At 40.9% G+C, this 20,278-nt stretch overlaps 1 long non-coding RNA gene across 1 annotated transcript; it reads left to right on the top strand.

Moving 5' to 3' along the window:
- Window positions 1–2,743: 2,743 nt before the first annotated feature.
- Window positions 2,744–20,037, top strand: LOC132649680 (uncharacterized). Its single transcript, XR_009588164.1, has 3 exons — window positions 2,744–3,032; window positions 16,372–16,967; window positions 17,725–20,037. It is a non-coding gene; the product is annotated as an uncharacterized LOC132649680 (long non-coding RNA).
- Window positions 20,038–20,278: the final 241 nt, after the last annotated feature.

Raw genomic sequence — 20,278 nt, 5'->3', positions numbered from 1 at the left:
GGAATGGAAATTGAGAGACTGTCCAACCAATGATTGGCCCAACCTGAGATCCACCCCATGGTAGAGAGCCAGCCCCTGACACTATTAACGATGCTCCACTATGCTTGCCAATAGGAACCTAACATGACCGTCATCTTGGAGGCTCCACCCAACAGCAGATAGAGACAGCTGTCTGGGCTCTCAGCCAAGCATGGGGTTGAGCTCTGGGGGTCTTGTGGAAGTATTGGGGGAAGATGGAAGGACCTGGAGGGGACAGGAACCCCACAAGAAGACCAAAACCCAGATCCACAGGGGCTTACAGAGGCTGGGACATCAGCTAAGGAGCATGCATGGTATGGACCTAGGCCCCCTTCTTAGTCTTTATGTGAGTCTTCTGGCAAGTGAATGGGGGGAGCTATTTCTAACATGGACTCTATTGCCTGCTTTTGGATCACTTCCCCCTGGGAGGACTGCCTTGCCTGGCCTCAGTGGATGAGGAAATGCTCAGTCCTGATGTGACGTGATATGCTAGGGAGGTTTGATATGGGGGGAGGTACAGGAGTAGGGCTCCCCTTTTCAGGGGGCAGGGAGAGGGGAAGGGGTAAGGAGGGTTATAGGGGACTGGAAGGAGAGGAGTGAGGGGTACTCGCGGGATATAAAGTTAACAAAGTTAAAAAAATAAAAATTTAGAAAAAAGTTTTCCAAGTTCACCTGAGAATGGATTTGGAGTACGAGGAGAATGATCATGTTTCTCACTTAAGGTTCTGCTTTAAACTAAAAACCATCCTAGCTGAGGCTCTAAATTAGGCGAGGTGTTGGGTGAAGCACTGGTTTATACTGAACATGAGATCAGGTAACCAGGCAGGTTTCCTGTCTTGAGTCTATGTCACATACTTCCCTTTTAAGTTTACTTATCCTAGCGAACAGAGAGAAGTCTTGACTGAGAAACTGACTGGGCCATATTGGCTTATGGGACTATCTATGAAGGATTGCCCCGATTATTAATAGACTTAAGAGGGCACAGTTCACTGAGGGTAACCATCTTGAGTGACACTGTCCTGGGCTGCATAAAAAAAGCTGGGTAAGCATAAGCCTGTGAGCCAACCAGAGAGTAGACAACAAGGAGCATTCCTCCATGGTGCCTGATTCCAGGTTCTGGCCTTGAATACCCTCCATGATGGACTGTGGCCTGAAGAAAATGTAAGCCAAATAAATCATTTCATCTCTAATCACTCCCGGTCAGAGCGTTTTATCTTAGCAACAGAATAAAAGTAAAACAAAAATGAATTTGGGGGGAAAGTTGCTGCTGCCGTTAAACCATTGCAGTTGGCCATGGCCTTTCACCCTGACTATAATAAATCTCAAAGGGAAATCAGACCCATGTGTTTCCACTTAATTCACACTTGAAATACCCAGAAGTTTTGCAAGAATCATTCAAATCTAAAACTTGTATGAAGCACTTCCTTCTCTCTTTTCTCCTCTTCTCTCTCCTCCGGGCCCCCGCACACTGTATGTTAGAAAAGGGAATTAGTGAGATAAAAACCTGAGAAGAGTTAGAATCAGGACCATAGGGAAACCTATCAAAATGTAAATTTTTTTATAAAATCATCAAACCAAGTTGTGGGAAATCTATATTGCATGAATATTTTGTGCACAGCATGGCATAAGGCCTCTTGTTGAAACTAATCTCTTACTCTAATAAATAGCTACATGTTTCATAAGCATAACGTCCTTGTAATGCTGGATTTTAAAAGTTTTCTGCTTTATTTCTTAATTGCAGTAGGAATTACTTTACGTATTTGGCTACATTCTATTAGATATTATAGAATATTTTTCTATTACATGACTCAAATGAACAAATGTTATTTTAACAAATATACACTATTTTCTATGAAGTTGAGCATTAATGTGTATATATAAAAGTAAACATTTATAGCATTGTTAGAATTGCAGACACATTGCGAGTGAATTATTTTAGGTAGACAGACACACAAACTGATGATGATACGTGATGATCACAAATTATTTTGTCCTATTTTTGGCTGAGTTCAGCATCTCAGATCACAAGCTGAAAATGCCAGTGTACCTGTAGCTCCTGAAGTGGTCTTCTCATGCTTCGCTGACCATATTTCAGGTTGTATTTGGCCCAGAGTTATCCCATCACACGTCATGTCTGAGCACGATTGCACGGATTTAAGATTATACATGTACTTAACATTACGTAATGGAATTGTCTCACGAAACATTCTCAGCCCTCCAAAACTGAATGTTGGGTTTGAACATGCATCTCACAGTTCACAGGCTCTGTCCATAAGTTGAAGTATCACCAACATATCAATTGTCTCTTAACATGGAGCAAAGGACCTCACCTCCATTGCAGAATGAATTGCATCCTAGGAAGAGCTGGGGTTTTATAGAATGTTCTTGATTCCTCTGAGAAGCATGTTTATTTTGGGCCCTGAGCAGATGCATTTCTGCTGTTGAAAAGCACCTTGCCAAGAAGCTAGATTCTGAAATCTAGCCATTTTAATAAGAAAATCAAACTAGCAATGCAAGTTATCAACCATCTGTCAGTGCTTTCATGAAGAACATTATTGCCTGGAATGGGATGAAGGGAAATAATGAAATTAAGGGTGCCACCCAGTTTTGAGATTCTGTGATTTAAGTACCCCGGATTTACTTATTTTGTGCAATGTATGGTAGTTTATTTTTGGACTAGCTGTGTGTCATGACGCATATAATTGTCACTTGAGCTGCACAATAGGCTTCTCAGGGCTACTCCGCTAAGCAACACACGTTCTAACACTAATCTTCGGTGCTTAAAATGTAAGTAAAGTGTGTGGGGGGGGGGGGGCGGTTTCCAAGTCAGGTTGTAAACAAAGATTAAAATAAAAGCCTGTAGAGAGAGAAGACATGGCAACTTTGATCCTTCCTAAGGTGAAAATGACGGATGCAAGGGTTTACGCACTGGGGAAGTTTCTAGCGGACCCGAGAAATTCCCAGGGTACACGGAAAGACAGCTTCAAGAGAGAAGAAAACCCAGGAAGGAGAAGGTAGGTACTATTACTGTAATACCCCAAAATTAACCTGTAAGCCCCAGTAACCAGGTAACTTACTGGAATGCTGGGAATTGTAGTTCTTGAGATATAACAAAGCTTCATGGGAAAGTACGTGGCCTATTGCCTATTGGTTTGTCCTTATCCCTCAACTCCCCCCGCTTCCCCCCCCCAGCCCCCTTAACACGTTGCTGGGCCATGTTAGCTGGAAAATCCAGGTCCGAAGTCCTGACCAAAGACCATCTCTTCGTCAGTAACTAGTATTTAATAAATGCTTGCCTTAAATTTGGACCAAAATGGTGGAGCTGGTTTTTCTGGCTAATCAGAGAATTAACAGTTACCATTTGCTGTCTACTGGTGTATCCACTTCAGGTGGAAAGCTATTCCATCTGCTTCACAGCTTTGGACTTCCTAGTTCCATATCGCAATTGCAAGAGTACCCCAATCAGTTTGGCCGCTTATTTCTCACTACAGGTCCTGGAATTGTTTTTATCAGGTAAAAAGAGCAACAAATAGTTATGTTTAGCTCTTAATGCATTCACCCCTCCAGGGAACATAAAAATTTACAGAAGTTAAGAGTCAGTTTCGAATAACACAGAAAAAAAAAATCTACGCTTAGTAATAAATTGCCATCGTCTGAGTTAAGATTAAAAATATAATTCCTTTTCCTTCTTTTCATTTCTGCACACAGAGAAGCAAGCGTGTGTGTGTGTATGTGTGTATTTTTGCATGTGGGTGCAAGTGTGTGTATGTACATGTTCAGGTGTGTGCTCACATACGGATTAAGATACATGTGTGAGTGAGTGAATGCATACAGAAGCTAAAAATTGATGTCAGATGTTTTCCTCAGTCTCCCTCTTACTCTTCCTCCCCCCTCTGTCTCTCTCTCTTCCTCTTTCCCTCCCTCTTTTTTGAGTAAGGGACTCATGAAGCTCATTTATACAACAAGGTTTGTTGGTAGACTCCTGTTTCGTTTTAAATCACCTTAATAACAGAGGCATAGGGGCAAGCTGACTTCTGTGTTTTACAACAGGCTATGTATGACCCTATTAGGAGACGTTTCAAAGGCGTTTCTTAGTGTTTTGGACAAAATATTTGTGCTCCCTACTGAAAATAGTTTAATATCAAGTCCCAAAGGAATTCTGTCTGCCTCATAAAGTTGCTTTTAGAGTTTTCAGCTTTTGGCCTTTCTCTTCCAAATGCAGGATATATAGTCTGTCTCCAAACTCAACTTGAAAAATGTTGTATTCACTTTCTTAAGTAGAAGACTCTTACCTAAATCTTTCATTAGAAAACATTCTACTATAGCAAAGCAGTCTTTAAATCCAGCATTTCATCACGCCCCCTTCCTCAGTGTTTCCTGTGCAGCTTAGTTTCCCTTTTGAGTGTTCAGAGCTCCATGTGCACTCTCCTTCCTTCACCAGCCTGCTAGTCTGAGAGCTCATGCCCTCTGACTATTGAACGTGTGGCCTCAGGTTCTAGCTAACAGCTCAGTAGCTGTACAGAAAACAGCAGGCCCACTGCAGTGGTCTGTAACCGACTGGTTCCTAACACAGGATCACAGTAGCAACCCCCAAACAGCATTACTGTGCTGAATGAATGCCTGAGATGATAAAGAGGAATGAGTACAGGAACTGACAGCAACTCCATCTTACTAATGTATTATTTGGATATCATTAAGGAAATCACATTTTTCTCCCTTTTGTCTATACTGGCATTACTTTAAAAAATTATAGACTCTATCATTAGAAAAGTTTGTAAATAAGCTAGGCGTGGTGGCACACACCTGTAATCTCAGCACTCAGGGAGGCAGAGGCAGACAGAACTCTGTGAGTTTGAGGTTAGCCTGATCTACAAAGTGAGTCCAGGACAGCGAGGACTACACAGAGAAACCTTGTCTCAAACAAAACAAACAAAAACAAAAACAAAATCTTGTAAATGAATTACAACATTACACACCCAAATTAACCAGACCCAAAGTCTGTGCAACTCAGTCAATTTCCATGCAGTCTTTCTAATCACTAAGCACTAGAACGCTGCATTTAGGTGTTTTCTCTCTGTCTGTCTCTCCATTTCTCTCTATATGTTTCTGTCTGTCTGTCTCTCTGTCTCTGTCCTCTTTCTCTGTGTCTCTGTGTTTCTTTGTCTTCCTCTCCTCTTCATCTTTGACAAAGCCTTTGGTTTTAAATACCTTTGTAAAGGTAAGCATAACTCTCCAAGACTGACATTTCAATGAACTTTAGATATGTATATACAACTGCTAAGATCTTATATCTTCCTAAAGAAATAGAAAGGAAAGAATGAAACAGAAGGAAGGAAGGAAGGAAGGAAGGAAGGAAGGAAGGAAGGAAGGAAGGAAGGAGGGAGGGAGGGAGGGAGGGAGGGAGGGAGGGAGGAAGGAAGGAAGGAAGGAAGGAAGGAAGGAAGGCAGGCACATTAAACTTACCTTTTCCATAATAGGATTCTTAGAGGTTTGGGGGGGCAATTTTCTTCCTAAAATTTTCTCTTTCCCAAAAAATTGCATATATTGCTGACCTTCTAATCAACAGAAAAAAATGGCCATTTTGGGGTTAACTTTATATTCACTTTTCTCTCATATTCTATATTTTTATCAATAATCACCACCCCTACTTTCTGGATACATACAAAAATCCTCCCCGCCATCTTTACCATTGCCACTTGAGCCCGCGCCATGGTCTCCTTTCACCTGGACTGTAGAGATATTCTATATTTCCTTCTATTGACCTAAGTAACACTATGATGCTTCGTATCTCTAATTAACCTTGTTACGACCCTTTCATGTTAATTTTTCCCATTAAGAAAGAATACAGGCAAGCCATCAGAAGCTGAATACCAGGAAATACTTCGGGGAAAAGGCAGAAGTGGAATTTTGATGCGGGTTTTGTGTGCAGAGAAGAGGTGAGGTCACAAGGCACTCTGTGGTCTTGATTGAGTGATTGGATTCAGAGTGGTGCTATGTCAGACAGTGAGCTGGTTAGGAGACCCTCCAGTGTCACTGAGGGGAGCAGGGACTATCTGGGGCCTCATAAGCTCATCTAGGCACATGGTATACGTGGCATACCTTTTGTTTGTCAGCGCTGGGAATCAAGCCTAGAAGCTCTACACTACTGAACACATCATACGCTGCCGCCATTGAACAATATCCACAGCCTAATGGCACACCTTTGTGTGTGTTCCCACAGGTTCATGTTCCAGCACGTGCTGCAGGGGTGTGCACGTGTGTGCAGGTGGAGGCCAGAGATTGATCCTGGGTGTAGTTCCTTAGGAAACAATCACCCTAGCTTTTCAGATAAAGCATCCCATTGGTTGGCTCCGAGTTTGTTGATTAGTCTAGGCTAGCCCACCAGTGAGCCAATGAGTGTCTCTGCCTCCCAGTGCTGAGATCACAACTGTGGTGTCACATCTGTCTTTTTTATGTGGGTTCCAGGGATTGAACTTAAGTCTTTGTGCTTGCGGGACAAGGACACGCTGAGCCATCTCCACAGACAGCACATCGTTTATTGCTCATTGTCTTCAATTTCTATAAAAGTTATACACATTTTCTTGAGTTTCTCTCTCTTTCATATTTTTATTTTCTATCTCTTTATACATCCATTTTGTTTTAGTTTCCTACCTAAAAAAATTATGGAGTTAGGTCATTTAAGTCTAAATTAAGCTATTTTAAACTTTAAACTTCTTATTTTTTGCCACAAAGCACCAGAATTTAAAAAATATGACTGACATGTACACAGAGAGCTTTTATTATGAAAATTTTGCCGAAGTCATTTGCTAGTTCTTAGGACTCTTGTGGTTCCTTGGGGATTTTTCTTACTTAGTGAGTCTAGGTATATGCAGCAACATCCTTGTTTGGTGTTTGTTTATTTGTTTTTCTTTGACTCTCTGTCCCTATCAGCCTCTCCCTCACACACATACACTGTCTCTCTCTCTCACATGCACATGCACACACATGCACGCAAACACTCTTCTCCCGAAACCCTTTTTGTTCTCCCATCTCATTGCATAGCATTTCACGAAGTAGGAATGCTATGACTTCTATACTGTTTATTGTAGATGGAGTCCTTGACCGAATTAAGGACGTGTACCTCTGTCCTAGATTGCCAGAATGGGTGCTTTCTATCATGAAGAGATGTGGAATTTGGCCAATTTGTTGTTGTTGTTGTTGTTGTTTGTTTGTGCCCAGGTGATCCTGTTTTAAAAATATGTCTGACCTTACATTGATTTTTATCTTTTAAATTTATTTCTTTTATTTTTATTATTCTTAAAACCAGTTAATTTGAATTTTAGATGTTCTGCATTTAGGTGAACTGCATTTATTCATGATACGTTATTTTTTCTGTTCATTGTTAGTTTCTGTTTGCTAAAGTTTTTGGAGTAGTTTGTCAAGTTCATCAACGGAGGCAGGGTTGTTCTAGCTGTCTGGTTTACTCTTTCTCTGAGATTCCTACCACTCACTTACTAACCCAGATCGCTCCTCCACAAAACGTGACAGCAACAAGTCATAAAAGAAAGATCAGCTCATTTCTCACTTGCTCAAATCTCTCCCTTCAGTTTTCCTCCCTCCTCCATCTAAGAGTCCCTTCCTGGTTCTCTCATTATTCTGCAGGTGTCCATCATTGATTGCTTTGCCCTGTATTGAAATTTTCTCTTTGTATGTTGTCTTCACCAACAAACAGTGTAATTCATGGACAGAACAATGTTTTTCTTGCTGGGCATAGTGGTACACATCTGTACTCCTAATGTGTAGAAGATTGAGAGAAAAGGGTCTCAAGTTGGAGGCCAGTCTAGGCTACATAGTGAAAGACCTTGTCTCGGGGAAATAACACAACTATGTCTGTCTTAAAAGCATATCTTCGTAAGGATAGTGAGAGCATAGATTTTTGGGTATGCACACCCATTGCATATGCATTTCGATTATTTAGACATGCATGTACATACTTTTGTTCACACATATTTATATCATACATGTTCGAACGTTCACACACATATATTTTATACACAGAAGCATCAGTCTATTTTTATCGGTCTATGTTTATGTCTGGGCTTAACCTTCTGAGCTTCAGAAAACATTTGGAAAATCTTTTTTGAGCTCATGAAGTTAACTGCTGTGAGGAAAGCCATGCTGATATCAATGCCAATGTCACATTTTTCTAGGACTTAATTGCCTATTGCAGAGAAAGAGACTCACTAAGCTCGTTGGCATGATCGTGCCATCTGTATATTCGTGCACACGTGTCTTGTTCTCTTTCTTATTTCTCTGGGTCTCCTTTAGAATTTCCCTTTCTAAAAACCAGGCTATATTCCTGGGCACATTTCTAACACCACAATTAGTCATGGACGTGGTGATTCATCAGGTTGGCTTATAAAGCAAAGGCAGCCTTGCCCTTCCTAGGCATTGGCTGTTGGCAACTCTCTTTCCTCCTCTGAATCAGACGTGTGTTTGTTTGAGTAATCAAGAAAGAACTGTCTGTCTTGTGACCTTAGATGTTGGTGAAAGGGAGCAACTGAGTGGTTTTGGCACGGGAAAGTTAGCAGGACAATGCAAATCTGTAAAGCAGAGAGTCTCTCTGCTTGGCTGCTTCCTCTGGGTAGACTTGAATGTCACACAACCCTCGGATTGCCAGGAGGCTTTTTCATCGTCGGAGAAAACTATTTTAATATAAGCAAAATGGGTTTCAGATCTTATTTTAAAAGCCGGTCTCAAACACTCTGTGTGCTCATTTGTTAAATTCTCTGTCTTCTATCAAGAGCAGTAGGTCTTTGCCAAATGAGCGTTTTGAATCTTACTGTGATAATAGTCAGTGAGACGCAGCTTAACAGCATGGGTACCACTGGGGAAAAGCATACCCTATAACCCAGCTAGGGAATGAATGAATCAGACCAATGCAAATTAGGTGAGGTGATGAGATAGCACAAAGATGGCTGCTGAAGCCATTTCAAAGACAAGTGTGAAGGCTGACTACCAGGGAGTCCAAGAACTTTGAATGAGATGACAGATCTCATGACAATAGAGCAAAGGGAAACTGCCAAAAGCAAAGGATCCACTTTACAATGAATTTCCTCCTTCTATTTGTTAGTTAAGCAATGGGTGGATATCATTTGAAGAAAGTTCAAATGTTGGGTTTTAAGTATATTTTACTAGATTAGTTACACGATAGTCTCCCTCATATACATACACACAGAGACACAGGTGTGCGAGTATGCACACATTCGTGTGTGTGCACACACAGAGAGAGCAAGGGGGAGGAGAATTTTCATCATTAGAGATTTGTAGATCATGAAAATATCAAATAGGGGTACAACCCACACCTTAGAGAAAGATGTGAGCAGACTCCTCTCTCCCCCTGGAATGATAACTTTTGAGTTGGTATCTTTTATTTTAAATTCTCCAGAACAAATCTACATTTCTCCCACCTGGGGGAGTGAGCTCCATGTGTGGCGCTGAGCTGACCACACTTTTTCTTCAACCATTTTTCCCAAGTGACCCTACTTTAGTTATGACCTGGGTCAATTATGTGTGCCACTCTGTTTCGTAAAAGAAACTTATTTTGAAAGTAAAATCTCTCATAAAAATAAACAGGATAGTGCACTATTAAAATATGGACAATATTGGGAACTGCACTGTCCAATCACCAATGATTACTCTTGCCATAGAGTGACATTGGATAATATGTATGGAGGACTGCTGGTTTGGATTAAGTTTCTACACTAGACCAAGAAGATCAGACTCTCCTGGAATAGTTACTCCTACTAGAAAATCAAGGTGGAGTTGAAAGATAACTCATTTAAAAAAAAAAAACAAAAAACAACCCCAGAGCTTCATAGCATCTAATCAGAGGATCCCAGCTAACCACAAGTGTAAGGACATGCCTTCTTTTCCAACCCTCAAAGGAAAGCAATCATTCCTGCTTTTGTTCTCTTCACCCTTTTCTGCCAAAACAAAAACAAAAACAAAAACAAAATAACTTCCCTCCTCTCCAGGAAGGGGTGATCCTAATTCATTGCCAATAAAAGCAGAAGAAATTACTCAACTGAATTTGAGAAATGTGAGACTAAGAGTTTTAAAGTAATAAAGTTCAGGAGTACTGCTTACTGGGTACTCAAAAATTCCTCATGGAAAATAAAACACAAATGGCTAATATGCAGGGAGCAGGAATTAATGTTATAAAAGAAATAAACAAAAATCAAGTTTCTTTTACCTCTCCACAGGAGAAAGTCTTCATTGCCCAGGAATACTGTTCCAATGAGAAGAACAAGTCAATTCCAGCTCCACCAACCCTTCTTTCTTCTTCCTGAGAGCTAAGTCTGTCCAGGCAGCCCCTGTCTCTGTGGGGACTGCCTGGGGAAGGGTTGGCTCTCTCTGACTCTGTGGCTCTGCCTTGAACCCACTGCCCTGACCAACTCATGTGGGGGTAGGGCACGAGAAGTAGATTTTGCAAGTCAATATGGCTGCCACTTGAAAGTCACATCCTTCCTTTTGTAATGTGACTACTTAAATTCACCTTCTATACTTCAGTTAGAGTTCAGGTAGCAAAGACGATGTTTATTTATGGATTCTGCTGAGGCTCAAATGGCTGACTTAAACATAAAACTGGAGAGCTGAAAAAAGTATGGCTGAGCATCCATTAAATAGACCCATTCTATAAAATCTATCTTTTGGAGAAGGAGATAAACCAACCCTTTTTATACATATTTGCTTGCATTAATGTGTGACCCAGTCCCAGCACAGAGGAAGCATACTGGGTAAGTATTGCCCACCTGGAAGAGAACTAGCGCTTCCAGAAACTCCAGAAAAAGAAAAGAGTTCTGACTTATGCTCCTCCTGCTCCTGCACACAGTGGGCATTATGAAGCAGAGGTAGACTAGCCAGGTGTAGGAAAAGGAAAAACTGCACGAGGGTAGAGGTCCATGCCACGCTGAAATGCAGTACAGAAGGACCGTGCGACTGCTCAAACAGTAAATAAGTCCTCTAACTCAAAATGCGCTGAGACCAATGAGGCCAATGTCGCCATTGCTAATCGTCCTTTGCTTCATGATAAAAGCATCTCCACATCACTAGCTGTGCAGAATTCCTATTCTCATCATGCATCTGATGCCGTGATAGTCAGAAAGCTCCACACGAAGACAAAGGGGAGTAGACCCTATTCTGGGGAAATTCTGACCCATTTCTGGAATTCCTGGACATTTTCCTGCTTTAATATTATTAAGCTTATCCATAGAACATGCTGGTCAAAATAACAGTATTCTCTCTTTGGCAAGCCTGAACTCACCCCATGAATGTGTGCCACCCATCTGCAAAAACAAAAACAAAAACAAAACAAACAAACAAACAAACAAAAAACCCATCCACTTCTGACTTGGCCTAATCTCTGGAATTTCTCCCTGATGGTGACAAAAACCTTGTTAGAAATCTCAGTCTTCTCTATTTCTAGGGCCTTCCAATCAATCGCCACCAGCAACAAAGCTACACAGTGAAATAGGACTCCAGACTGAGTAATTGATTCCAAGATGAAAATAGGAACCAATCACTCTATGTCACAGGCAATGCAATGAGCTATGCTTAAAAAATTCCTAATGACCCACAGAAGGGAAGGTTCTCTATGGGAATGAGAGTTTCCTTTCAGAGAACAGTAAGGAAGGAAGAGGGTAAGTAAAAGATCTAGAGGAATCCTGGCATCCACATATTCGCATATACCAGTACACACATGAACACACACACACACACACACACACACACACACACACACACACACAGAATAAGTGACAGGTTCAAATTCTTCCATAGATTTTATGGTAAGCATGAATCCTTCTCCACTAACCCATAGAACTGGCTAGTTTTGACTTGGTCCATCTTGAAGGCTCTTTGCAACCCCATAATTTCCCATTCCTAAATAGTCTTAGATGAACTCCCAAATTTGGAGTTGATCAATATTTAATTCCTTTGATCTCTGTAGACAGACCTGCGTTTCAAAACCATCTGTACAATATAGTATTTCAGTTATTTTTCTAAGTTTTTCCTTAGAAAACTAGCCTTAGTTTTTTCATGGGTAGTACCTAGTAAACAATAGTATACAATCCATAGGCTTGGAAACAGGAACTAGATAGAATGACAGGCATAGTACCTTTGATACATTAAAAGCAACAGTAAAGGGTGGGCCAGTCCCTCTCATACTCTAGCATTCTCCCACCTCCTGCATTTCTTTTTATTATTATTATTATTATTATTATTATTATTATTATTATTTTATATGAATTACAGTTTATTCACTTTGTATCCCAGCTGTAGCCCCCTTCCTCTCCCAAATCCCTTCCTCCCTTCCTCACCTCCTTCCAAGCCTTTCTCCAAGTCCACTGATAGGGGAGGTCCTCCTCCCCTTCCCTCTGATCCTAGCTTATCAGGTCTCATCAGGACTGGCTGCATTGTGCTCCTCTGTGGCCCGGCAAGGCTGCTCCCCCTCAGGGGGAAGTGGTCAAATGCATGTGCCTGGGTCTGTTTTAGTGCAGGCTGTGAGCTGGAAGTCCAGTGTAAATACCTTGTATATATCCTGAGGCCACATAAGTATTTGCTGACTCGCTTTGGAGAGTAAGCTTGCTCAGTTCTTCACAACAGATGACCTGTGGTCAAACTTTGGAGAAGGCATGCTAGAGATGCTAGCCAACTCAAGCTGTCACTGCTTATTTCCTAAAAATATCTAAAATGGAGCCACCTCCCTTTAGAACAATGTGCTGTCAACGTTCCCTCTAACCCATATGCACACCTCTTCTTTAAAATAGAAAGCCCATCACCTAATGTTTTATATCAGTGGAGCAAGAAGACTTCTGCTTTGTATAAAAATCTCCCCTCATGCACATGAGCATTCCCATGTCCTTCAACCTTTCTCAGAATAAATCAAACCTATTCTCTTAACCTTTTAAAAGAGTCTTTGCTCTCAAGCACTCTAACAATTGTGGCTCTATAAAATACAGTCAAGAAAATTTGAACACAGGGAACTTCCCAGAGATTCATACTCCAACCAAGGACTATTCATGGAGATAACCTAGAACCCCTGACAATGCAGCCACTTCTGATGAGAACTGATAGACTAAGATCAGAAAGAAGGAGAGGAGGACCTCCCCTATCAGTGGACTTGGGGAGGGGTATGCATGCAGAAAGGGGGGAGGGTGGGACCGGGAGGGGAGGAGGGAGGGGCTTATGGGGGGATACAAAATGAATAAAGTGTAATTAATAAAAGTTAAAAAAATAAAAAAATAAAATACAGTCACAAAAAATGAAGATGGTAAAATCAAAAACTTAAGTGTCAGAACTGGTAAATTTAACCGGCAAAGGATGACCATCTGAAAATAGCCTAATATATCTGAACAGTTAGAGTTATTAAAAAATAGTGGCCTTTGGAGAATTATTTTGTAGGGAAGTAAAATCTTAGTATTTTATCCAAATGTGCTAGTTAGTCTTCCTTACTTAATAAAAGTATTTTCCTAAGTGCTTAAAACATTCACTAAAGTAAGTAATAACCTTAAAAAGCCTTGTACTTTGACATATTTACTAACTAAATTTCTAAAATTATGGTCTAAGAAGAATTATCAGTAGTTTTATCATAACACAATGTTAAGTAATGAGTTTAAGACAGCCCGAATTTTATCATAGGGAAAAACACTTTAAAGTGATTTCTTTCAGAAAAACTCTTTTATAAGAATCCCTAAAGAGGAATTATGTTATTATAAAATGTTGAATATGTGCATAAATTAACATTTTCAGCATTATTTTGGTAGGATAAAATATGCGTGATATAACAGAAAAATTTAAGTAACGTATACATTGGATATTAAAATTGAAAAAGGTTTAAGAGTTTTTAAAATAATATTTTAATACTATGGTAGGCATATGTCATGTATGTGACTCCTCGTGATGTGAGCTTAAGGTTCGATAGTATGTATGGACTGTGATGATATCCAGTAAAATCCCAACTTTCTGGAAAGCCTTCCTACTCTGCTCCTGGTGATAAGATCCTAAACCTGAGAAGCACTCCTTACCATAGGCATCAGGCATAATTCCTGAGGATCACTGATGATAATCAAAATGTTGATTGCATCTCCTGTAAGGACGAATACCGCCTTTCTTTGGGGGCTACAAAACCTGCATTCCACGGCCCCAATGTGCTCACTCTATTTACAGATGCAGCCCGCCTGTCTTTGGGGTGTGCTAGCTGCCTTCACACAGCTGTTCCCTGGGCCCATGTAATTTTTAAACTGATTTCAGTTTCCTCAAAGCAGATGGTCAGGGATTGGTCTGTCACCAGTGAGACATCAGGAACCACTCGAAGCCAGTGGATTGCCTTTTCACACTTGGTGAACTTCTCAACAAAATACAAAGCATCAGCATCCAAAGACATCTTCCTTGCTTGCCTTCAAATAAGTGTGTTTAAGAGGACAAACTTTTCATGCTGCTGTGTGGAGGCTGAGAGATTGACCAGTACTGTCTTCAGGAGAGTGCTGTGAAGGTCTTGGCTAGTAATGATTTCATAGACATCAGCTAGTTTTTTTTATTTTGTCATCGAAATCATGCTGGACACGCATTTGTGAAGTCGGTGGTGCAGTAAGGGAGATGCCGCAGGTGTTCTGACTCCATGTTGTTTGAGACTAGGAAGCTTTCTCACGCTGGATCTTCGATACATACAGATCGTGGAAAGCTCGGCATGTTTTTCTAGATCCTAATACATATGTAAAGTAGTGTGAACTGATTCTGCTGTTGACAGTTTAGTGCTCAGATGAAAATCACAAATGGTATCAGAAGTAGCAAGCATTTAGATTCTTTTTATTCTTTTTTAAAATTATTTTTATTTTTATTAATTACAGTTTATTCACTTTGTTTCCCCCCTGTACCTCCTTCCCTCCTCCCCTCTAATCCCACCCTCTCTCTTCCCCACCCATGTCCCTCTCCCAATCCACTGATAAGGGAGGTCCTCCTCCCCTTCTCTCTGATCCAAGACTATCAGGTCTCATCAGGAGTGGCTGCATTGTCTTCTTCTGTGGCCTAGTAAGGCTGCTCCCCCCTCAGGTGGAGGTGATCAAAGAGCAAGCCAATCAGTTCCTGTCAGAGACTGTCCCTGTCCCCATTACTATGGAACTCACTTGGATACTGAACTGCCATAGGCTACCTCTGTGCATGGGTTCCAGGCTCTGTGCATGAGTGGTCCTTGGCTGGAGTATCAGTCTCAGAAAAGACTCCTGTGCCCAGATTTTTTGGTTCTGTTGGTCTCCTTGTGGAGCTCCTGTCCCCTCCAGATTTTTGTATCTCCCCCTTCTTTCATAAGATTCCCTGCACTCTGCCCAAAGTTTGGGTATGAGTCTCAGCATCTGCTTTGATACCGTGCTGGGTAGAGCCTTTCAGAGGGCCTCTGTGGTAGGCTCCTGTCCTGTTCCCTGTTTCCTCCCTCCTCCGATGTCCATCTTCTTTGCCTTTCTGAATGGGGATTGAGCATCTTAGCCAGAGTCCTCCTTCCTGATTAGCTTCCTTAGGTGTACAGATTTTAGTAGGTTTATCCTATATTATAGGTCTAATATCCACTTATGAGTGAGTATATACCCTGTGTGTCTTTCTGCTTCTGGGATACCTCACTCAGGATGATCTTTTCCAGTTCCCACCATTTACCTGCAAATGATTACCTTGTTTTTTTATTGCTGAGTAATATTCCATTGTGTAGATAAACCACAATTTCTGTACCCACTCCTCAATTGAAGGGCATCTGGGCTGTTTCCAGATTCTGGCTATTACAAATAAAGCTGCTACAAACATGGTTGAGCAAATGTCCTTGTTGTATACTTGAGCATGTTTTGGATATATGCCTAGGAGTGGTATAGCTGGATCTTGAGGTAGCACTATTTCTAATTGTCTGAGAAAGCACCAGATTGATTTCCAAAGTGGTTGTATAAGTTTACATTCCCACCAGCACTGGAGGAGGGTTCCCCTTTCTCCACAACCTCTCCAGCATGTGTTTCTCACTTGAGTTATTCATCTTAGCCATTTTGATGGGTGTAAGGTGAAATATCATGGTCATTTTGATTTGCATTTCCCTGATGACTAAGGACACTGAACATTTCTTTAAGTGTTTCTCTGCCATTCAATGTTCCTCTATTGAGAATTCTGTTTAGCTCTGTAACCCATTTTTTAATTGGATTACTTGATTTGTTGCTGTTCAACTTCTTGAGTTCTTTATATATACTGGATATTAGCCCTCTGTCAGATATAAGGTTGGTGAAGATCCTTTCCCAATCTGTAGGCAGTCATTTTGTTCTGATGACAGTGTCCTTTGCTTTACAGAAGCTTTTCAGTTTCGTGAAGTCCCTTGGTATGACCCTAACCAAGCAAGTCAAAGACTTATATAAGAAAAAAAAATTTCAAGTCTCTGAAGAAAGAATTAGAAGAAGATATCAGAAGATGGAAAGATCTCCCATGCTCATGGCTTGGCAGGATTAACATAGTAAAAATGGCCATCTTACCAAAAGCATTCTACAGATTCAATGCAATTCCTATCAAATTACCAACACAATTCCTTACAGACCTTGAAAGAAAAATTCTCAACTTCATATGGAATAACAAGAAATCCAGAATTGCTAAAACAATCCTCTACAATAAAAGATCTTCTGGCGGTATCTCCATCCCTGATCTCAAGCTGTACTATAGAGCAACAGTAATAAAAACTGCATGGTACTAGCATAGAAACAGAATGGTGGATCAATGGAACAGAATAGAAGACCCAGAAATAAACCCACACACTTATGGACACCTGATTTTTGACAAAGATGCCAAAACCGTACAATGGAAAAAAGATAGCATTTAGATTCTTAAGGAAATAAAAATCTTCAATTATCTACCCAACTTCTCTCTGGGAGTCTTGAGAATAAAGCTGTTGCCAGGTAAGGCAATTTGTCAGCCTAAGTGAAGGTGGCAAAACAGTCAGTTAAGGCTTCAGCAGCGTTTGCAGGCCAAAGAGCAAAGTAAGCAGCCAGTGCTCTAATTATTAGGGTGTGGATGGGGCATTTAAGCGTGGTTCTCAGTGCATTAGAGATGTTACAGAACGATAATGCCCCCAGCATCCCTAACCCTATTTAGTATACAGAGGCAGGTATTTACTGAATCATAAGAAAAGGACTTTGATATTTCCAGGAAAACAACAGAAGAAGCAGAAAATCAAATTGAATTATGAATTGTGTCCTCTGAGTCAACAAATTAACAAAATCAATTTAACTCGGACTTCTTGCACTCATGTTAAAAGTCAGGGCATCCTTTGAGCAAGAGGAGGAATCTATGCTTTGAAAAATGTCAGGAACCCCCAGTTGTTGAGAGTTCCCATTGGCATCCCTGTCATGAGCCTCCCTCCCCCTGGCTGGCTTGGTAACCTGTGCTAGGGGACATCAAAGGAAGCCTCTGTTGTGCTCATTTTTAAACTCATTTTATTTGGGGTTCCTTAAAGCCTCTTCCTTCCAACCCCCTATTCCTTACAGGAGAGAGAAAATTAGTGCAGAGAGGGGGCACAGACCCCTTCACTTCTCCCCACTGTTACGGTTGATGGGTTATTTGGGGGCTATACCAATCTTCTTCAACAGCAAACGCAGGAAGCAGCCTCCTCTAAGCTGCTACATTGAAACGTTTCTCTCTGTCTGTCTCCTTCAGGCCACCACGCCATCCATCTCTGTCTTCTCCAACCTGACACAAACCACAAGCCAGACTTTCTCTCTCTGGAATCTCCTATTTATATCCTCAGAGTCCTAGGCCACACCCCTCTCCGTGCTGCAGGAGGCAGGCTGTTACCAGCTGACAAAGACCATGTCCTGAAGGAGGCAAATTATCAGCTGTGAACCAACTAGAGCCCAAACTAAAATCCCACACTTGGGATTAAAGAAAAAACATATTTACATCATATAACCGAATTTTCAAAGAAACCAAAACTTAAATTACAAGCCTCTTTTCATGCCTGCCCGCACCATCGCAATATAAGCAGAGTTCTACAATAGCACACCCCTGTTAAGAAAATAAGGAGAAAATGCTTACATGAGAGTTTGAAATGTTTTGTTGAGTTATGGTAGAAGCCAAGGCAATATATATATATGGGAATATACTCTGGAGACAGAAGACAGAATGGAGAGACAGAATTTTAGGTGAAGCTAATTATCTTAATTTAAAACACAAGAGTTCTTTATTTAGCATCGTAACCCAAACATCTGGAGATATTAATTATAAAGATAATTTGAGTCACTCAGGACCTAAATTATAAATTAAAATGAGAGGCCATAACCCAGCTCCTCACTGTAATATAGATGCAAAGAATAATGTACACCATATTTTCAGAGAAGGTTGAAATTTTACCCATATTTTTCTTTTTATCACCATGTTCTCATTAATAGATTCTCCCCACACATACCACCACCACACCTATTTCCCTACTGTTTCATGTAGGAAGGGCAGATTGCAGCTAACCTTCATTCATAAGTTATAATTTCTAAGTTAAACTTATCTTAAATTCATGGTTTACAAAATATCATGACCAGATGTTATAAAGCTCATGCTGGAGTGAGTCTTGCCAAGGGATCCTCACTTAGACGCAGCTGTGATAACTACTGAGCTAGAGATCATCTTACTCAAGAAAAGAGAAGTGTGTTTTAGTTATGTGATAAGTAGCCACACAGGGACAGACCAAAAACTACTACTTGGAAATTTAAATTTAAAAAAGCTTAAGTGTAGCTGTTGGGCAGCAAAGAGTTAATTGCTTGCTCATATTTATTTTCTTCAAAATTCCTTCTCCCTCTCTTTAGAGAGAAAGAGAGAGAGAGAGAGAGAGTTTGGCGGGGGTGGAGGTTCTAGCTTATATTTGTAGCTGACTTTTACTTGCAGCATGCCTTTTCAAAACTTTGGGAAACGATAGCTGTGTTTTTGAGTTTTCTTTCAGCTAGAACTTAGGCTATTGGGGCCAATGTATTAAAATTAGTAAGCTAATTAAAAAACACCACTTTAAGCAAGCTCTTTGTCTGTTTTTACTCTCTTACATACATGAGCTGGGGAGCTGCTCTGTCTATGCATTTCTTGCCTTAAAAGAATGAGGTCTTGATTTCAGTCCCATGGCTCACGTAACAAAGCTGGACATGATAGTGGACAGGATACCAGTGCTGGAGAGACAGAGACAGGCACCGATCTGGGGGTCACTGGTCATCAAGCTTAGCCTAATTGGTCTCTAGGTTCAAGAAGAGATGCTTTCTGAAAAAGCAAGGTCCACAATGCCTGAGGAAGAAGAACACCTGAGATTGTCCTACACACACAGACACACACCTTTCATAAAAATGATTCAATTTGTTTGTGTTCTCCAAGTCTGGTTTCTGTCCAATGTTACACATTCAAGATTCTCAGTGCTCGGCACCTTAGTCGTCCAGGGCAGGCTTTTGGGAGACAGCCTCTTATACTTGGAGTGCAGTGCGAGTGGGTTCTCTTGTCTGGACACTGTGACAGAACAATAGAGGGACACTGGCCCACTAGTGCCTCTGTATTTTATTGTCTCTGGCTGTGCAGCCCTGCTTGCAACTGGCAGAATCACACTGGCTATGTCAAAGGAGGTATGGTGGCATTCCTGGCTGCTGGACTCCTCTGCAGGAGCTTCGAAGGCCTGTGTCCTCATCAGCTGTCTCGGGACTCCACAAAGGAGTGAGTTTTCTTAGCTACATCTGGAATCTTGGTTGTCACTGTGGGAATAAGACTCTATGAGTCTGAAACTGCATGCCTGCAGGTTTAATCACAGGATCAGTCTGCAGATGGTTGCCAACCTTGGATTCACATGTTGAGTTTGTTTCATCTTGAGTAGCCACAATCTGGCCTGAGCACATGAAGAATTAAAAATCACCAAAACTATATGTTTATATACGTTTTCAGTGTATGAAGAGAAAGAAATGTAGCATATTGACAGATTCTGACATTAAAAATAATTATTATAACGGCCAGACACGCTTAATCCTAGGACTTGGGAGGCAGAGGCAGGTGGATTCCTGTGAGTTTGAGGCCATCCTGAGCCATACAACATTGCATGTTAGCCTACTACGAGATTCTGTTAACATCAAAAATCAATGAAAATAAATATTTTATGTATCTGTAGTTATTTTTTTAATTATACAGTGCCTCACTGTATAGATACACCTTGTCTGCCATTGATCAACATGTACTGTTTCCAGTTTGGGGCTGTTTG

Source organism: Meriones unguiculatus, chromosome 21 (genome assembly GCF_030254825.1).
Source record: "Meriones unguiculatus strain TT.TT164.6M chromosome 21, Bangor_MerUng_6.1, whole genome shotgun sequence".
Classification (NCBI taxonomy): Eukaryota; Metazoa; Chordata; class Mammalia; order Rodentia; family Muridae; genus Meriones; species Meriones unguiculatus.
This window is presented reverse-complemented; position numbering and strand designations above follow the sequence as displayed.